The sequence below is a fragment of the Lithobates pipiens genome, unplaced genomic scaffold (assembly GCF_037356315.1).
Source record: "Lithobates pipiens isolate NorthernLeopardFrog02 unplaced genomic scaffold, aLitPip1_a1.2 Scaffold_3, whole genome shotgun sequence".
Taxonomy (NCBI): Eukaryota; Metazoa; Chordata; class Amphibia; order Anura; family Ranidae; genus Lithobates; species Lithobates pipiens.
Window position 1 is genome coordinate 226,874,770 of NW_027507790.1, and position 20,222 is coordinate 226,894,991.

Here is a 20,222-nt window from a genome sequence, read left to right on the forward strand (position 1 = left end):
TGGGAAACACACGGATCCCAGATACAGCGGGGACCATCCTTATTGCACAGCGCGACTCGCGCATGCGCAGTAGGGAACCGGGAAATGAAGCCAAAAGACTCCACTTCCTGATTCCCATACCCAAGATGGTGGCGGCAGCACCCGAGAGACGATCAAGAGATCGGCTTCGGGTGCCGACATCGCGGGCGCGCTGGGCGGGTAAGTGTCACTATTTTAAAAGTATTTGTAGCTGCTGGCTTTTAAAAATAAAATAAAAAAACGGCGGAACTCCCGGCGGACTCCCACTTTAAGGGGGAAAAAAAAAAAGGTCAAACATTTTTAAAAGTGACATTTTTTGACATACTGTGGCACGAGGCCTAAAGCATAATGATGCACCTCCATACAGATTCTGCCTAATAAGGGTGCACAAAAAGTGTGGGTTGAGTAAAACACACCGGGAGCCGTTACTTTCCTGCAATAAATGCAAGCTGCCTGGATGTCAGGCTAATCTAGTGGCTTCAATAATTTCCAAAGCACTGATTTTGAGCAAGTATGCAGATCAAATGTTCTCATTTTAGTTGCTGCATACTTAGTCCATATCAGTGACCCAAAGTTCTGAAGCTAAAGGTTATTTATGACAGTCAGGCAACTAGAATTTTCAGAACGAGATGAAAAGCCCTGCTATTACTTCAGTTTCTTAGCCTAGGTTCACACTGACAGCTGAACCCACACAATTTAATTCCCACAGGTCAGTCCCGACTTATGGGGCGATTTCAGAGATGTCTATTGAAATCGCACCCCGAAGTTGCCAAATGTAGTACAGAAACTGCTTTTGGGAATCGATACAGCGTCGCACCGATTCAGACGTGCCATTGCCAAGAGTAACTGCCGATTTGCCATGTGATTTGACATGTCAAATCGCTGCAATGTGAACCAGGGCTTAAACACATTTTTATTATGTAATCACGTAGGTTCTGTTGATACCAAGAGATGTAGCATATGTTAAAGCCACAGGCAAAATAGCCATACTCAGGAGGATAGAAATGGTTAAAAGCTGCATGGATTTTTTTAAGATGTGGTATTACAAATGAAAGAAGCATATCCAATCCAACCAATAATACAACTGTATTGTGTGCTCCACTAGCAATTGTAGAATATGCTGGAACTTGTAGTTCTACTACAGCTGCAGAGAAACACATTCCACTCTACCGCGACTATCCTCATAAGAAAAAAAAATAAAATAAGAAAAAAAAAGTTAGATTTGAAATAAACCTTTAAAAAAAAAAAAGTTTTCAGTAGAAATAATCTGAATAAATTGTTCTGTGTGGCTCTGGGCAATTTCAGAAAGCAGCAAAAATGGAAGGCTGATCAAAAAGCACCATGATTACCTTTCAGCAACTACAAATATAAATCCTTATTCTTATCACAACGGTAAACATGAGCATTACTAGTGACAAACGAGCAATCCATTTGGATTAAAGGACAAGAATCAATCATTTGTAAATCTTCTGTGTGTAGTTTTAAGACTCTCCAGCATGGGGAGAAATACCTGCAGCCAACTGAAAACCTCAATCAATTTTCTCACACTACCAATGACTGTGGTTATCAGTTTCTCTTTTCTTTGCTCCAGTTTGCAGAACTCTGCACCTTGCGCTTTTCCATACTGGAGCAAATGTCAATCAACTGTCAGAGCAGCCAGAGATGCATTCCAATTTCACACAGCAGTCCAATTGGCTCCTATGTGCAAAACTTCTGCACCAGTTTTCATAAATCTGCTGTCAAGAGATGTCATGCAGAGAAAAACAAAGCATAAATTGCAGAGCAAATCCATACCAAAGAAATCCCTTTCATCTTCAGACCATTGACTGATTTTTGCAAGCAATGATTAGCAGCTCCATATTTGCTAATTTATTTTTTGCTCCAATTTTCATTCAAGGCTCAAGAACATAGTAAATAAGGAGATAAACGAATCTGGACATCTTATAACGAATTCAATAAAACATTCATAAATACTTAGATTCAACTTTTAGAAATTACTACTACAATAGACACACGGTACAGATCAATGCTGCACCGAACATTAACCACAAGGTGCACACAGGCGTTTTCCCCTATGCTCATATACACGTGGCAGGACTAACCTGAGATTACAGGCTGCATTTACCAGAAATGTGACGATAGGCTGCTTGGCTTAGGCCCCTTCCACACGGGCCGTCCTGATCAGGTCTGTCTGTCAGTTTTTCCGGTGGACCTGACAGACCCTCCATTCTCCCCTATGGAGTGGCAGATGTTAGCAGTGACATGTCCTGACATCCGATGCCATCCAATCTGATCCTGTTGGCCAAATCCAGACAGATAAGCGGTCCTTTTTTTCCCCATCTGTCTGGCGGATGGGATCGGATGAAAACGGACAGGCGGTCCATTTTCATCCAATTTCCTCATAGAGGAGAGCGTGACTCGGGACATGTCACCCACCTTCTCAGCGCCGATCAGCGGAGCGATCCTCCCACTGAGCAAACGGAGTCCGTCAAACGGAGGCGCCCGTGTGAAACACAAATATGCGTCTAGTCAGTTGGTGGCACTGGGTATTGAAGTCCATCTGTCAAGGCATAGGTAGATTCACTTATCTGCTGGATAAGTGCACACAGTTCATAATAAAATGGGAAAAAATAGGCTAATGCAAATGTAGAGCTGCTCCCCATAAAAACCATCACCCAATGGCAATATTTTGCTTACTGACAGATTTGTGAAATGTTATAACCTATTAGTTCCTCATATCTCCAGACCAGGCAAGTAAATAGATTCACTGAAACACAAAGCTCTGCCCACCAAGGCTTAAAGTAGAACTATAGGAAACACTTTTTTTCTTCATTTTGGATAAAGTAAGAGGGAGGGTTATAACTCTCGTGAAGGTTTTTTTGCCATTGGGGGAGATTTCGCTTCATTTCCTGTCCCATAGCCAAACAGGAATTGAGGGGAAATCCCTGCAAAATAAGGGAATTCCACGTGGGCCCCCAGTTCACCAGAACTAGTGTCCCTGTGGGAAGATTTCCCCTCTTTCACTTAGCTGGGGACAACCCAAAACTTGGGATTCTCTTTTACTTTCAATTTCAAGGATAATGCTAAACATGACAAATAGGGTGAATCTCCCTAACGGGGGTACATAAAGCAATAAGAACTGACAGGTGTTTTAATCCCTCTCCACTCTATTCAAAACTTTAAAAAAAACATTTGCATTTAGTTATACTTTAATGCCTCCTTTCCTTGCAGAAAGGGAGAACAGAACTTCCGTATCCTTTTTTAATTTGATACAAAAAAGGTCCTCCTTTGGAATCTCAACCAAGGCACAATCTTCACAGAGTTTGCATGTTCTCCCTGTGCGAGATTCCTCTGGGTACTCTAGTTTCCTCCAACACTCCAAAGACATGCTGGTAGGTTAATTGGCTCCTGCAGGCCCTCGCACTACACAGTTGACGGTAAATCTAAAGGAAATTAAAAAAGAAAATTGTATAATGCATGGGCCAGCCTTAGGGCTCTTTCACATGGGTGTTCTGCCCAACAGACTGCTTTGCTCAGCGGGGGATCGATCTGCTGATCCATGCTGAGCTGACAGATCCGTCTCCGCTCACTGTGCAGACACGGACCTGTCAGAGCCCCGCTCTCCTCTATGGGGAGATCGGGTGAAAACGGACCGCCGGATTGTTTTTATCCGATCCGAAAATAGGGTCTCTAGTCGTCTGGATTTCATGGACAGGAGCGAATTTAATAGCAGCGGGTGTCAGCGTATATGCTGCCTCTCCATAGGGCTGAATGGAGCGCTCAATCAGGTTCGCCTGAAAAAATGACAAACAGACCGTTTCCATCCGACCGCCCCATTAAGAACAGCGGGGCTGTGTCCGTGTGCGCTCTGCATAGTGAAGTGGACACAGACCTGTCAGCCGCCTGAATTAGTGGAGAGATCCCCTGCTGAGCAGGCAGATGCACATTACAGAGTCCAACCTGTGCGAAAAGAGCCTATAGTATGTGTATGCATGTGAGCTAGGATCCTTAGGGCCCATTCACACTACAATGCACATAAAAACGCACCTAGTCAATTGCGTTTAAGCGCATTGTTGTGTGCATCCATGCATTTTTATGCATAGATTTAATTTTTAATTTTTTCGTAAAGGTGCGTTGTGATTATGCACTTTTACACGTTTATGTGCATTCCATTGGGATATAGTTACATAGTAGGTGAGGCTGAAAAAAAACAAGTCCAACCTATGAATGTGATTGTATGTCAGTATTACATTGTTTGATATAATGCAAAAAAGTTGCTTTAAGTGGTTGTAAACCCCTTTTTAGAACTTGAACCTATAGGTAAGCCTAGAATAAGGCTTACCTATAGGTACTGTAAGAATCTCCTAAACGTTTCTTCCCGAGCGAGTGCCGTCACATGGCTCCAGACAGCCCCAGAAGGAAGAGGGGCGAAGATGGATACGGCCACCAGCGGTGACAGCGTGGGTTTCGTTTGCAGGTAATTTCCACATAATGGGCTAGTATGCGATGCATACTAGCCCATTATGCTTTTACTTTTCAGGGAACAAAAGAGGAAGTAAAACCCATCAGGATTTAGTTCCTCTTTAATATCGCACTGCTCTGGATTACAGAGAAACATTGCATTCTGGTGTGAACTATTGTTTTCTAGGTGTCATTGCAGTTACCTGTGTTTTTGCACACAGGTAACTGCTCATAGCGGGAACGGACCCTTAGAGCCGGTTCACACAGCGGGCGATGCGAGGCGACACGACTCGCCTCGCTCTCGCAAGTCGCCCCCGTTCTGTACAATGGAACCGTTCTGAGAGGAGCGACTCGAGTCGCTCCGACTCAGAAAAAAGGTTCCTGTACTACTTTTGGGCGACCTCGGGGCGACTTGCATTGACTTCTATACAGAAGTCATTTGCAAGTCGCCGCTGAGGCCGCTGCAGGTCGCGACGAGGCAAGTCGGAGTCGCCTCGCCTCACCTGCAGTGTGAACCGGCCCTTAGACTGTAAGCTTATTGAAAGCAGGACTGATGTAAAATGTATAGTATGAAAAGCACTGCGTAAAATGTTTGCATTATATAAATACCGGTAATAAACAAAAAAGTAATATCTGTCTTTGCAGGGGCCATAGCAGGTGGTTGCAGCTGGGAAACCAGTCAGAAGATACATACAAAGCTGGAAGGCAACCACCTTTAACCAGAGTTAATCTGTCATTGTAAAACCTAAAAAACAAAGATTCCATCTTACTGTTAGAGCTGATAAATTCTACTTTTGCATCAGCATTTTTTGTTGCAGTTTTCATAAATCAGCCCTGTGCATGTGAGCATATGCAGTCTGCACCCCCACCATGTCCTGGGACAATAGTGACTCACAGAGGTGTGTTGACATGAGAAAGACGCGGCGTATCATCTTTCCCTCCAGTGAACACAACCATTGCTGGGAACTCTACATAACCTGAAGCTGAGATCCTCTTCCACAAGAGGCCACTTACATTGGCTGCATATCAGTAGGACTCCTCATGGGGAATCACACAAGAAAATATTTGTTACATTTATGCTATGTCAATGGGCCAATAAAAGGGATGCTATACTTGACTCTGAAAACCTGCAATCGGTAGCTGCGGCATGCTAGCTTGAAAAAAAATTAAAAAAAATACAAAAAAAGTCTACAGTAAATACAATATATATTAGTATTATATTAGATAGTATTTACTATCACTTCCATCCCTATTTATTAAGGCTAGGTGAACACCTATGCAAACTGGATGCAGGTTTACCATACCCAATTCCCATAGCAGGAGAATATGACTGGCTCTCTATGGATCTGGTTCACATGTCTCCGGGGCGGCTGCGAAGCGCACTGCACAGAAACGCTGTGTCTTTGCCTTTGTTTCAGGGCTGAATTCAGGCAAAGATTCTGCCTTGATTCGTCCCCGAGACGGCGAACAAGGAGGGACAGCATTGCTGTGCGATCCGCGACCGGTTTAGGTGTGAACCGAGCCTAAAGGAGAAGTTGGAAATTGAAAAAATAAATTTACATATTCACCTCAATGCATTGGTGTGATCCTGCAGCTGTCCCCTGCTGGCTCTAAGCCCCACAAGTGAGCCATCTAGTGAGCGATCTAATGACTGCTGATCGCTCAGTTCTCAGGCCGCTGAGCAGAGAGCAGTGACTGCCCATCTAGCACTCACCTGAGTGCTGCCTAGGAAGGAGGCGGTAGCGACTTGCTCATAGTGGTGCAATGACAGGTTGAGCCAGCTGCCGATCAGGCATCCGGTAGATCCCAATAATATGGCGAAGATCCTTCCGGGTCCTGGACACAGGAGATGACAAGTAAGTGCACTCCAAGAGAAGATCAAAAAAAAAATGTAAAAAAAATAAATAAAAAAACTGGCTATATTATACTACTCTCTTTTTAGCAACCAAGTTCACCAATTAGAAACCTTTTAACTACCTTCTGCCGCATCCATCCATAACCTACCCACTATGCACATAGTTGCACTTAATACAATCTATGCAACACCTGACAACACCTTGTAATAAAATATAGTCTAGAACAGTGGTCATCAACCCTGTCCCTCAGGGCCCACTAACAGGCCAGGTTTTATGTATTACCTTGGGGAGATGCAGACTAGAATACTGCAATCACGGAGCAGCAAATGATATCCCCTGTGATGTATTTCAGTTATCTTGCAAACCTGGTCCGTTAGTGGGCCCTGAGGACAGGGTAGATGACCACTGGTCTAGAAGATAACATGTATTGAAAATTCAGTGTCCACTACTTATCAAATACCAAGTGACCTCACACAAGGGACTTGGCTTTCTTTTGTTATATTGTAAGAATGTTTCAAAATGTGTACAGTGTATATATTGTTGCACTGTTATTTCCTTCAATAAAGCCTTAAAATAGGAGTAAACTTCCTTGTATGATTTTTACCTATAGGTAAGCCTGTACTGTAAATATTTTCTAAACTATACTAGCACAGTATGATTTAAACTGCCCGTGACTTTTTTTTTTTTAAGGTGGTTTACTACCGCTCTAAAAGAAAAGTGTGTTAGTGTTGGCTCACCCTAGCTCGACTTGTGTTGTGACGCACAGTCACGCGAGAAGGGAGAACACTATGGGGGAGAGTTACTAAAACTGGAGCACTCAGAATCTGTTGCAGTGGTGCATGGCAGTCAATCCGCTTCGAACTCCAGCTTGTTCAATTAAAGCGGAGTTCCACCTTGGATTTTTTTCTTTAGCATATTCACAGACCTTGAATAGTATTAAGAACCAGAATGCCCTGTTGCTATGTGGTGACTCCTAATCTGACACTTCCTGGTCCGCGGAGCTCCTCGTCACTTCCTCACTCGCCTGTGCCATCATTTCCCAGGAGTTAGAGGGCAGTACTGCGAGCAAAAACCGCGTTATTTCCAGACAGGAAAATATGCAATTTAAGGCAGTTGCCATAACGAGATGCGACCTTTCTCCATCTCCCCTATAGTGTCATATTTTGCTCCCCATCGTAGAATGCTCAGGAAGTGACATGGGCAGAAATTTTGCACTGCGCTTGCGTGATGCGTTCCAAACACTTACGCCATGCGTTACAAAGGATTTGCGGCAATGCAGTTCAGTGAAACAGTCAGATAATGTCACGGAAGTCACGTTAAACTTTAGACGGAGCGGAGAGAGAGCGGGTAACCGTGGCTTTGGGAGATTACCTCCCCTATGTGGATTCGGGGAGGGAATTATCTGACAGTTTCAGTGGTCTGCATTGCCGCAAATCCTTTGGTACGCATGGAGCAAGTGTTTAGAACGCATCGCGCATGCAATACACAATCACACTGAAAAACACGTAAAAAAAAAAATATCACAATGTGGCACTATGAACCAAGCTTAAGCCCTGGTTCACATTAGTATGATCTGATATGATTTGAAATGTCAAATTGGCGGCAAATGCCGGCAATGGTACTGTCCTAATCAGTGCAACACTGCATTTGTGGCGCTGCACCAATTCTGTACTACCTTTTGACAGAAATCTGCACAGATGAAATCACGGCCGAAAGCGGGACTGACATGCGAGAATGAAATCATGCAAGTTCAGCAGAACTCACAGGAAGTGTTCTGTATAGAACAGGCTTGCTCAACCAAGGTTCCTTCACCATTGCTGAATTGATCTTCCACCTACAATGGCCACCAATGCTGGGGGGGGGGGGGGGGTCATGTTCTACACTAATGACCATAAATTTCAATGCTTGTATTGCTTTTCTATTACTTTAACACTATTAGGGATAATAAATGTATCATTTACAGTAGGCAATTATAAATACCTCATCTGTCCTTGGTATCAAATGCTCTAGGTCAGTGACGGCGAACCCTGGCACCCCAGGTGTTTTGGAACTACATTTCCCATGATGCTCATGCACTCTGCAGTGTAGTTGAGCATCATGGGAAATGTAGTTCCAAAACATCTGGGGTGCCAAGGTTCGCCATCACTGCTCTAGGTACACCACATTCTTTTAATGTTTTTACTTAAACTTTTCACAAGTTATTGAACACACTAATGTACTAGCCGCTATAGGTATAACAACTTTTTACCATAGATTCCCTGAGACCTAGAATCTATGTCAAGGGCTCTTCCATGTTAAAAAGTTTGAGAATGGTTTCCATGGAACATCCAACTCATTAACAAGCTGACACTGGGAACACAAACAATGAGCTACACCTCCATGTGCTCAGTGCCACGGCACTAGATTGTTCGCTACATCGGGGTCAGTAGCAGAGCTGTGTGCAGTCTCCTCTGGGTAATGAGGTAAAATTACACGTTACACACAGGCTAAGCAAAATATTGTTAAAAAGGAACAATGCAAATTGCGAGAACATAATAAAAAAACAAAAATAAAGTGTTAATGGTAGAAGATCCAACTCGCTGACACTGGGGACAAAAACACAGCTATACATCACATTTCTGGGGGTTGGAGGCACTAAAGTGCTAGCTCCCTGGGGTCAGATCTGAGGGATGTGTGGGGTCTGTTCTGGGTTATACATCAGAATTACTCTGGGAAAGCTATGATAAGAAGTGTACACATGGAATAATAGAGCTGTTTTCACTATGAAATATCCAACTCACTGACACTGGGGACACAAACACACAGCTATACCTCATAATATAGTGCTAGCTCCTCAGGGTCAGGGCTGAGAGCTGTGTGTGGTCTATTCCTGGTTGTATGCCACAATTACATTGGGAAAGCTATAATGAAAACCTATAAACACAATTAAAGTGCAGTCACAGTAAACACAGAATAAAATCAGTGTTTACTATGAAAAATATAACTTACTGATCCAGGGGACATAAACACTGAGTTTTAATCCCTTAGTTCAGGCCATTAGAGTGTAAGCTTAGGGTCTACTCTAGGCTATATGTCTAAACTTCATTGGGAAAGCCATGATAACTAGTAAGGTGTATGCATAGATAATAAAGATTACAAGAGCAGTGTTTACTATGAATTATCCACTTACTGGGTTATAATACAGGCTATCAGAGTGTATGCTCTGGGGACAAGGACTGAGCTGTGTGCATCTTCTCTGGGTTACGTGTCAGTATTACATTTGAAAACCTATGAGTAGCATTAAACTGTACACACAGTAAACACAGAACAAACAGCAATATTTCACTATAAAATCTCCAATTCACAGACACTAGGGAAATCCAAGATATATTCCCCGAGTACAAGCCATTAGAGTGTAAGCTCTGGGGACAAGAACAAAGTTATGTGTGGTCTATTCTATGTATTGGAACTGCACTGGAAAACCTGTAATGGGAAGCTGTAGAACACTATTGTACACACTGTGACTGTTCACTATGGGGACACTGCGGAAACACCAAGTTATAATCCATAGGTGCAGGCTATCAGACTGTAAGCTCTGGTTTCGAGGAAGGAGGAATGTGTAGCCTACTCTGAGTTATATATCATTATTATGCTGGGAAAACTATGTGGAGTGGAAAGTCTATACATACACTGGGGTTGGTTTACTAAAACTGGAGCATGCAAAATCAGGTGCAGCTCTGCATAGAAACCAATCAGTTTCCAGGTTTTATTGCTAAAGCTTAAACAAGCTGAGGTTAGAAGCCAATTGGTTTCTCTGCAGAATTGTGATTCATTTTGCCCTCTTCAGCTTTAGTAAATAAACTTCACCGAGTTACAATACAGGCCATTAAAGTGTAAGCTCCTAGGACAAGAACTGAGGGTTGTGTTGGGTCTGCTCTTGGCTCTAAATCAGAATTAGAAATATGAGGTTGCGAATTGTACACAAAACATAAATACAGAATGGGGCTGTGTTCACTTTGAAATGACCAACTCACTACAGATGACACAGAGTTATATAATCCCGGAGTTTAGGCCATTAGAGGCTAAGGCTGCCCGTAACATTATGCAATTTTCTTGTACAACTTTCCTTTAGATTTATGAAAACCATATAATAGGAGGTCAAACCTAAACACTTTCAATTTGTATGCAATCGGGCAGGCCCTTGCAATACACAGTTGAAGGTAAATCTAAAGAGAATTGAATAAGAACATTGTATGGTGTATGGCCAGCTTAAGCTCCCAAGACAAGGACCGAGGGCTGGCTGTGCGTGGACTGTTCTGGGGCTGAGTATCAAGCTATGATAAGTAGTGAAGTATACGCACTAAATGTGGAAGATCAGAGCAGCTCACTGACACTGGGGACACACCGAGTTATAATCCCTGAGTGCATAATATTAGAGCATAAGCTCTGTGGGCAAGGACTGAGAGCTATTTGGGGTTGGCTATTTCTACGTTGTGTATCAGTACTACACTGGGAAAGCTATGAGGAGTAGTAAGGTGTACTCACACAATAAACAAAGAATAGTAGAGGCGTGTTCATTGTGAAATAACCAACTCACTACAGCTGACAGAGTTATAATACCCGAGTTTAGGCCATTAAAGTTCCTGGGACAAGGACTGAGTGTGGTCTATTTTAAGTTGTGTAATAGTATTACACTGGGTGATGGGGTATTGCAAGGTGTACACACAAATTCAGAATAGAGCCGTGTTCAAAATTAGTTATCTCTGAGTGCAGGACATTAGAGTGTAAGCTCTGGGGACCGATCTGGGTTGTGTATCAGAACTAGACTGGGAAAGCTATGATTATCTAGTAAGGTGTACTCATACTAAAAATGCCTAGCTGTGTTCACTATGAAATAACCAACTCACCAAAGCTGACAGTTATAATCAGAATTAAGGCCATAAGAGTGTAAGCTCCTAGGGCAAGAACAGAAGGCTGTGTGTAATCTGCTCTAGGTTGTGTATCACTATTACACTAGGAAACCTATGATGAGAAGTAGCAAGGTGTACTCATTCTATAAATACAGCATAATAGGAGCCGTGTTCACTATGAAATAACCAATTCACTACAGCTGACACAGATATAATCAGTGAGTTTAGTTCATTAAAATGCAAGCTCCTGAGACAAGGATGAAGGGATGTGTGCTGGTTGTGTTATCAGATTGGAAAAGCTATCATAGGAAGTATCAGGGCGTACACACACACACTAAATAGGGAATAACAAAGCCATGTTAACAAACGAAATCACCAACGCACACTCTGAGTTATATTACAGACCACTAAAGTGTTAGCTCCTGGGGAAAAAGATTCAGGACTGTTTTCATTCTATGATAGGAAGTGGTGATGTGTAGACACACAAGATTATAAAAAAGCCGCTTTCACTATGAAAATCTCCAGGTCGCACTCTGCATTATGTGACAGACCATTAGAGTGTAAGCTCCTGGGATAAGAGCTGAGCACTGTGTGTGGTTTGTCCTGGGTTAAGACTGCAAACAAAGCTGTGATAGGAAGCAATGAAATACACACACAGTGAATATAGAATAATAGGGCAGTGTTCAGTATGAAATCTCCAGCTACACACCGAGTTCTAACACAGACCATTAGAGTGTAAGCTCCTGGGATAAGGACTGAGGGCTGTGTTATGCTGTCTTCACTATGAAATCTCCAGCTGACACTCCAAGTTATACTACAGACCATTAAAGTGTAAGCAGTGACGTGTACACACACACAGTAAATACGGAATAACAGGGTGGTGTTCAGTATGAAACCCTCCAGGTGACACACAGCTCTAACACAAACCATTAGAGTGTAAGCTCCTGGGACGAGAACTGCAGGATGTGTTATCAGACTTGGAAATTTTTGAGAAGTAGTGGATTGTACACACATACAAAGCAGTGTTCACTATGGAATCTCCAGCCGACACAAGGGAGTTCTAACACAGGCCATTAGAGTGTAAGCTCCTGGGACAGGGCTCTGGTTTGTATATCAGAATCAGACTGGGAAAGCAATGATGGGAAGTAGTGAAGTATGCACACACACACTATAGAGTATAACTAAGCTGTGTTCACTATGAAATCTCCAGCTGATACTCTGCGTTATAGTACAGACAATTAAAGTGTAAGCTCCTGTAACAAGGACCGAGGGCTGCGTGTGGTCTGTCCTGGGTTGTGTTAGACTAGGAAAGATAAGCAGTGAAGAGTGTACACACACACAGTGAATACAGGGCAGTGTTCAGCGTTATAGAGTGTAAGCTCCTGGGACAAGGACTGCAGGTTGTGTGTGGTCTACTGTGGGTTGCGTTTTACAATGGGAAAGCTTTGACGGGGATAAGTGAATTGTACACACGGGGCAGTGTTTAGTATGAAATCTCCGGCTGACACTGGGAAGTTCTAACACAGGCCATTAGAGCGTAAGCTCCTGGGACAAGGACTGCAGGCTGTGTGCGGTCTACTCTTGATTGTGTATCACATTGGGAAAGCTTTTATAGGAAGTAGCGAACTGTAAACAGAGCAGTGTTCCCTATGAAATCTCCAGGGGACACTGGGGAGTTCTGAAACAGGCCATTAGAGTGTAAGCTCCTGGGACGAGGACTAAGGGTTGTGTGCGGTCTACTCTGGGTTGTGTATCACATGGGGAATGTTTTTATAGGGTGTAGTGAATTATACACACACAGGGCAGTGTTCACTATGAAATCTCCAACTGACACTGGGGAGTTCTAACACGTGCTTTTGGAGTGTAAGCTCCTGGAACAAGGACTGAGGACTGTGTGCAGTCTACTCTGGGTTGTGTATCACATTGAGAAAGCAATAACAGGGAGTAGTGAATTGTACAGAGAGCAGTGTTCACTATGAAATCTTCAGCTGACACTGAGGATTTCTAACACACGTCATTAGAGTGTAAGCTCCTGGGACAAGGCTCTGGTTTGTATACGAGAATTACACTCGGATAGCAATGATAGGGAGTAGTGAATTGTAGAGAGCAGTGTTCACTTTGAATTCAGCTGACACCAAGGAGTTCTAAAAACAGGCCATTGGAGTGTAAGCTCCTGGGACAAGGACTAAGGGCTGTGTGTGGTCTGTCCTGGGTTGTGTTATCAGACTGAGAAAGCTAGGACGCAAAGCAGTGAAGTGTACATTATAAAATCTTCAGCTGACACTGGGGAGTTTCTAACACGGGCCAATAGAGTGTAAGCTCCTGGGACAAGGACTGCAGGATGTGTGCAGTCTTGTTCTGGGTTGTGTATCACATGGGGAAAGTTTATACACTGTGTAGTGAATTGTACACACAGGGCAGTGTTCACTATAAAATCTCCAGCTGACACAAAACATGCCATTAGAGTGTAAGCTCCTGGGACGAGGACTGCGGGCTGTGTGCGGTCTACTCCGAGTTGTGGATCACATGGGGAAAGTTTTTATACTATGTAGTGAATTATACACACAGGGCAGTGTTCACTATGAAATCTCCAGCTGACACGGGAGTCCAGAGACCGTCCATTGGAGTGTAAGCTCTTGGGACAAGGCTCTGGTTTGTATATGAGAATTAGACTAGGATAGGAAGCAGTGAGGTGTACACATACTACACAGTCAATACAAGATAACAGAGCAGTGATCACTACGGAACCTCTGACACAAGGGAGTTCTAGGACAGCCCATTAGAGTGTAAGCTCCTAGGACAAGGCTCTGGTTTGTATGAGAATTAGTGTGGGGTAGGAAGTAGTGAAGTGTATACACACACACAGTGAATACATTATAACAGATAGAGTTCAGAGAGCGGCCACTAAAGTGTAAGCTCCTGGGCCCAGGCCAGGCCGCAGTGTCCCGGGACAATAGGACGCGGACTGGGGTCTGTCCTCCAGTCGCTGTGGAGGTGACCTCTCCCCCGGGGCGGGTTGTAGGAGAGCCCCCGGTCCCGTCACAGGTCGGGCCGCCCCCGCAGCTCTTCCCCTAATCCGGGGCCTAGCGCGGCCTGCGCTCTCCTGTCCGTCCCCAGACACACACAGCCCGGCCTCCAACCTCCCTCCCCGCCGTCCATTACCCCTCCTCCCCGAACCCCAGCCCTGTGTTTACCTGAGCGGCGGGCTTTGGCGGCGGCCTCCAGTCCGGGCCGCTGGGGGGAGCCGATCCTCAATGTCTCCGGGCCGAGCAGGATAATCCGGACATGAGGGGGAGCGGGAGGGGAAGGATCGGTTCTCCTCCTCCTCCTTCCCCGGGCCTGCCCCCCTCCCTCGCTCGCTCACCCTCTGCCCGGACACAGAGCAGGCCCCGAGCGCCCGACACAAGCTGAGGAGGCGGCGCCGCCTTCCCCGCCCCGGGAAGCAGCCAGTCAGCGCAGGCCGAGAGACCTCCGGGGCCTGGGGGGAGAGAACCAACACGGCTGGCTGAGCGGTCACGGGAGGGAAGGGGGGGACGAGTCCGCTCCGGGCTGGCGCGCCACTCCGGCGATATTCGGGAATCCGCTTCTCCCTCACAGAACAAAATGCCGACCGGAAGTGCAGCTGCACGAAAGGACTCCCTCCACCGGCGCCAAACCGCCGAGCACCCCTCAGCCAGGGCCACTTCCGGTGTGTGTGTGTGACACAACACAGACTCAGCCAGGGACACTTCCGGTGTGTGTGCGTCTGCTTGTGACACCCTACAGGCCGGGCTTCTCCACACACAACTAGGTCATCATTGGGCCGCCCTGTGTGTGAGAGGACCGGACACTTCCGGTGTGGGTCTGTGCCACGGCCGAACCGTCGCCAGGTCCTGTCAGAGACAGGAAATCACAGCCACAGTGTGAACTACATCCATAACAACATCCACAGTGTTCACTACATCTTCATCATAAACTGTACAGTGTGCATTACATTCCTCATAAACTGTACAGTGTGCACTACATCTTCATCATAAACTGTGCAGTGTGCACTACATTCCTCATAAACTGTACAGTCTGCACTACATCCCTCATAAACTGTACAGTGCACTACATTCATAAAAAAATCCACAGTGTTCACTACATCGTCATCTTAAACTGTACAGTGTGTACTACATCTTCATCATAAACTCTACAGTGTACACTACTTTCCTCATAAACTGTACAGTGTAAGCTACATCCCTCATAAACTGTACAGTGTAAGCTACATCTTCATCATAAACTGTGCGGTGTGCACTACATTCCTCATAAACTGTACAGTGTGCACTACATCTTCATCATAAACTACAGTGTGCACTACATCTTCATCATAAACTGTGCAGTGTGCACTACATTCCTCATAAACTACAGTCTGCACTACATCCCTCATAAACTGTACAGTCTGCACTACATTCATAAAAAATCCACAGTGTTCACTACATCGTCATCTTAAACTGTACAGTGTGCACTACATCTTCATCATAAACTCTACAGTGTACACTACATTCCTCATAAACTGTACAGTGTAAGCTACATCCCTCATAAACTGTACAGTGTGCACTACATCTTCATCATAAACTGTGCAGTGTGCACTACATTCCTCATAAACTGTACAGTGTGCATTACATTCCTCATAAACTGTACAGTGTGCACTACATCTTCATCATAAACTGTGAAGTGTGCACTGCATTCCTCATAAACTGTACAGTCTGCACTACATCCCTCATAAACTGTACAGTCTGCACTGCATTCATAAAAAAAATCCACAGTGTTCACTACATCGTCATCTTAAACTGTACAGTGTGCACTACATCTTCATCATAAACTCTACAGTGTACACTACATTCCTCATAAACTGTACAGTGTAAGCTACATCCCTCATAAACTGTACAGTGTGCACTACATCTTCATCATAAACTGTGCAGTGTGCACTACATTCCTCATAAACTGTACAGTGTGCACTACATCTTCATCATAAACTGTGCAGTGTGCACTACATTCCTCATAAACTGTACAGTCTGCACTACATCCCTCATAAACTGTACAGTCTGCACTACATTCATAAAAAAATCCACAGTGTTCACTACATCGTCATCTTAAACTGTACAGTGTGCACTACATCTTCATCATAAACTCTACAGTGTATACTACATTCCTCATAAACTGTACAGTGTAAGCTATATCCCTCATAAACTGTACAGTGTGCACTACATCTTCATCATAAACTGTGCAGTGTGCACTACATTCCTCATAAACTGTACAGTGTGCACTACATCTTCATCATAAACTGTACAGTGTGCACTACATCTTCATCATAAACTGTGCAGTGTGCACTACATTCCTCATAAACTGTACAGTCTGCACTACATCCCTCATAAACTGTAAAGTCTGCACTACATTCATAAAAAATCCACAGTGTTCACTACATCGTCATCTTAAACTGTACAGTGTGCACTACATCTTCATCATAAACTGTACAGTGTACACTACATTCCTCATAAACTGTACAGTGTAAGCTACATCCCTCATAAACTGTACAGTGTGCACTACATCTTCATCATAAACTGTGCAATGTGCACTACATTCCTCATAAAAAACTTTCTAAAACTGAGCTTGTAATATTTCCTCCTCTCCAATCCCCTCCCCATGACTGTACCATTGAGAGAAACAACACAACCATTGGTCCCTCCACACATGCCAGGGTGCTGGGTGTAATCCTTGACTCTGACCTCTCCTACACTGCCCACATCCAATCACTGGCTAAATCTTTCTGCCTTAACCTCCAACAACATTTCCAGAGTTCGCCCCTTCCTGACTAACAACACCACAAAACAACTTATTCACTCCTTGGTTAATTCCCCCCTCAACTACTGCAACTCTCTCCTTAATGGCCTACCCTTACACAGGCTATCCCCCCTTCAGTCTATTATGAATGCTGCTGCTAGACTAAGCCCCTGTACACACGGTCGGAGATTTCGACAACCAAATCCGTCGGATTTTGTCCGAAACTGTTGCATACACACGGTCGGACAAAGTTGTCGAAAAATCCGATCTTTCAGAACGTGATGACGTAATTTCATTACGATGGGACTACATTCAGGCTAGTAGCCAATAGCTTTGATGTAGGAATTTGATCTGAGCATGCGTGGCACTTGGACCGATCAAAATTCTCTACACATGATCGGAGTATGTCCGATCGGACCAGTTTCTCAAAAAATATTTCCAACAAGTTGGAAAATTGGGTCCGACGGATATTCCGACGGAATCAGTCCGATGCATACCACACACAGTCGGATTATCCGACAACACGGTCCGATAGGACACATTCGGACGGATTCTCCGACCGTGTGTACAAGGGCTAATACACCTCACTAACCGATCCGTGACTGCTGCCCCTCCCTGCCAGTCTCTTCACTGTCTCCCACTACCCCACTGTATAAAATTCAAAATGCTAACCTCAACATACAAGACCATCCACAACATTGCCCCCAGCTACATCACCAACCTCATATCACCAAAATCGTCCCCTCTGCTCCTCCCAGGACCTCCTGCTCTCTAGCTCCATTGTTATCTCCTCTCATGCTCACCTCAGGACTCCCCCAGAGCTACTCCCATCCTCTGGAACTCCCTGCCCCGGTATGTCCGGTCAGCCCCTACCCAGTCTGCCTTTAAGTGATCCCTGAAAACTCACTTATTCAGGGAAGCCTATCCCACACCCACCTAACAACTGTCCCAGAGTCACCTCCATCATATCATCCCCCGCAGCTATTACCTTTTGTAAGCTCCACAAGCAGGGTCTTCCTAGTGCTTCTGTATTGAACTATAAATATAATCATACTGCCCCTCTACATTGTAAAGTGCTGTGTAAACCGTTGGTACTATATAAATCCTGTATAAAAATAATAATAATTGTAAAAGCACTTGTCTCCCCTTATATTGTAAAGCACTATATAAGCACTATACTGTATATTCTATTTATTAATAATAATAACACCCACAATGTGCACTACATCTTCACTATAAACTGTACAGTGTGTACTTAGGGTTGCCACCTGTCCAGGATTCACCCGGACAGTTCGGGTTTGGAACCATGTGTCCAGGTTTCAGACTGCCTGAAACCCGGACACATTATTCAGACTGGACCATGGCTGGACCATGGCTTCCCAGCAGGGTTACTGGCTGCAGTTATCTAAGCTGAGAGTGTCTGTTACACCCTATTTCACACTGCCTAAAGCCAGCACTCCCCCCCCCCCCCCCCAAACACACAGACAAGAAAAGAAAAAGGGCTTGATCTGTATCTCTTACTCTCTTAATTAGAAGTCCAGCAGCCTCAGATACATCTGGGTGAGAGGTGCTGACTGCCAAGGTGTGAGTGAGCTCACCATCCATCCCTGTCTGTGACTGAAGTCTCCCCCCTTCTCTCTCCTGCCTCTGAGAGAGTACACTTAGGTAAATCAGGGTTCTCAGAGCACCCTTTAGATCAGAGTTCCCCTTTCTACCAAAGGGCACACTGTTCCTTCTTACATCAAAGTCCTCTCCGTACATCAGAGTTCTTAGTGTTCCCCCTTAACTCAGGGTTCCCAGAGCATCCCTTATGTTAGAGTCCCCAGAGTTCTCCCTTACATCAGAGTCTGCAGAGTCTCCCCTTACAGTGAAAGGGAACTCTGCAAGTTCAGATGTAAAAGGGGAACTCTGTGGACTCTGATGTAAAGGGGAACTATTGTTATTAATGTCATATGATTAGAAATGTTATTTAATAGCAAGATATATCTATAGTTTATACTATAAAAAAAAATTGCTGTGTGCTGATAAAGTGTTCGGGTTTGACTTGAAGAAAAGGCGGCAACCCTATGTGTACTACACATTCATCTTAAACTTTATATCCATCATGGCATCTATAATGTGCACTACCTGTATCATAATAGCTACAGTGTGCACTACATCCCTCATAAACTGTTCAGTGTACACTACATCCATCATAAACTATACAGTGTGTACTACATCCATTATACACTTCCACAGTGTGCCCTACAACTCCACCATAAACGGTACAGTGTAAATTACATCCACAATTAGAAAATAACTTTTACAGTGTGGCCTAGATCCATCGTAAACTATACAGTGTGCACTACACATCCATCATAACAACTACAGTCTGCCCTACAAATCCATAATAAACTGTACAGTGTACACTACATGTCCATCACAACATCTACAATAGGTACTATGCATCCATAATGGCATCTACAGGTGTACTAGGCATCAATCATAACTAGGCCCCATTGCTTCTAAAAAAAATGTGGGGTGCTTAGTGCGTTACTGTGAATGGTGGGCATAGTTTTCATTGTGCCAGGGGTGTTGCTAGGTTTGTAAAAGACCTGAGATATCTTTAGGCATATCAAATAAAAGTATAAGATGATGTGCGTAGTGAGCCACGGCAAACCGTGGGTATGGCGGAATTGCATTACTGCATAAGAGACATGGTTAAATAAAACAAGGTCAGTCTGTCCCCCAGTACAACCCCCCTCCCCTGATCAGTCTGTCCCCTAGTATAATTCTTCCCCCCAGATCAGTCTGTCACCCAGTATAATCCTTCCCCCCAGATCAGTCTGTCACCCAGTATAATCCTTCCCCCCAGATCAGTCTGTCCCCTAGTATAAATCCAGATATTTTTAGATTTATGTATTGGGTATGTTTTATAGCAGAAAGTAAAAAATCTTGTTTTGTTTTATTTAAAATTATCAGTCTTTTTTTGTTTATAGCGCAAAAAGTAAAAAACCAAGTGGTGATCAAATGCCACCGAAAGAACGCTCTATTTGTGGGGGGAAAAGGGATATCAATTTCATTAACGTACAGCATTGCATGACTGCGCATTTGTCAGTTAAATTAACGCAGTGGCAAAAAACTAAAAATGAAGGGAGGTAAATCTTCCAGAGGGAAAGTGGTTAATCCTACCCTCACAGCGTCAGTCTGTGCCCCA

General features: G+C 44.2%; 1 protein-coding gene across 6 annotated transcripts in view; it reads right to left on the minus strand.

Annotated features, from left to right (window-relative positions):
* Positions 1 to 14,940, minus strand: part of NIPBL (NIPBL cohesin loading factor) — a 242,831-nt gene extending 227,891 nt beyond the window's left edge. For 3 of the 6 annotated variants that reach the window (XM_077462847.1, XM_077462848.1, XM_077462849.1), the window contains exon 1: positions 14,419 to 14,939. The gene's annotated coding sequence lies outside the window, so the exon portion shown is untranslated. Of the gene's footprint in view, positions 1 to 14,418 lie in introns of all 6 variants that reach the window. The other 3 variants (XM_077462850.1, XM_077462851.1, XM_077462852.1) reach the window with 2 other exon arrangements.
* Between the last annotated feature and the right edge of the window lie 5,282 nt (positions 14,941 to 20,222).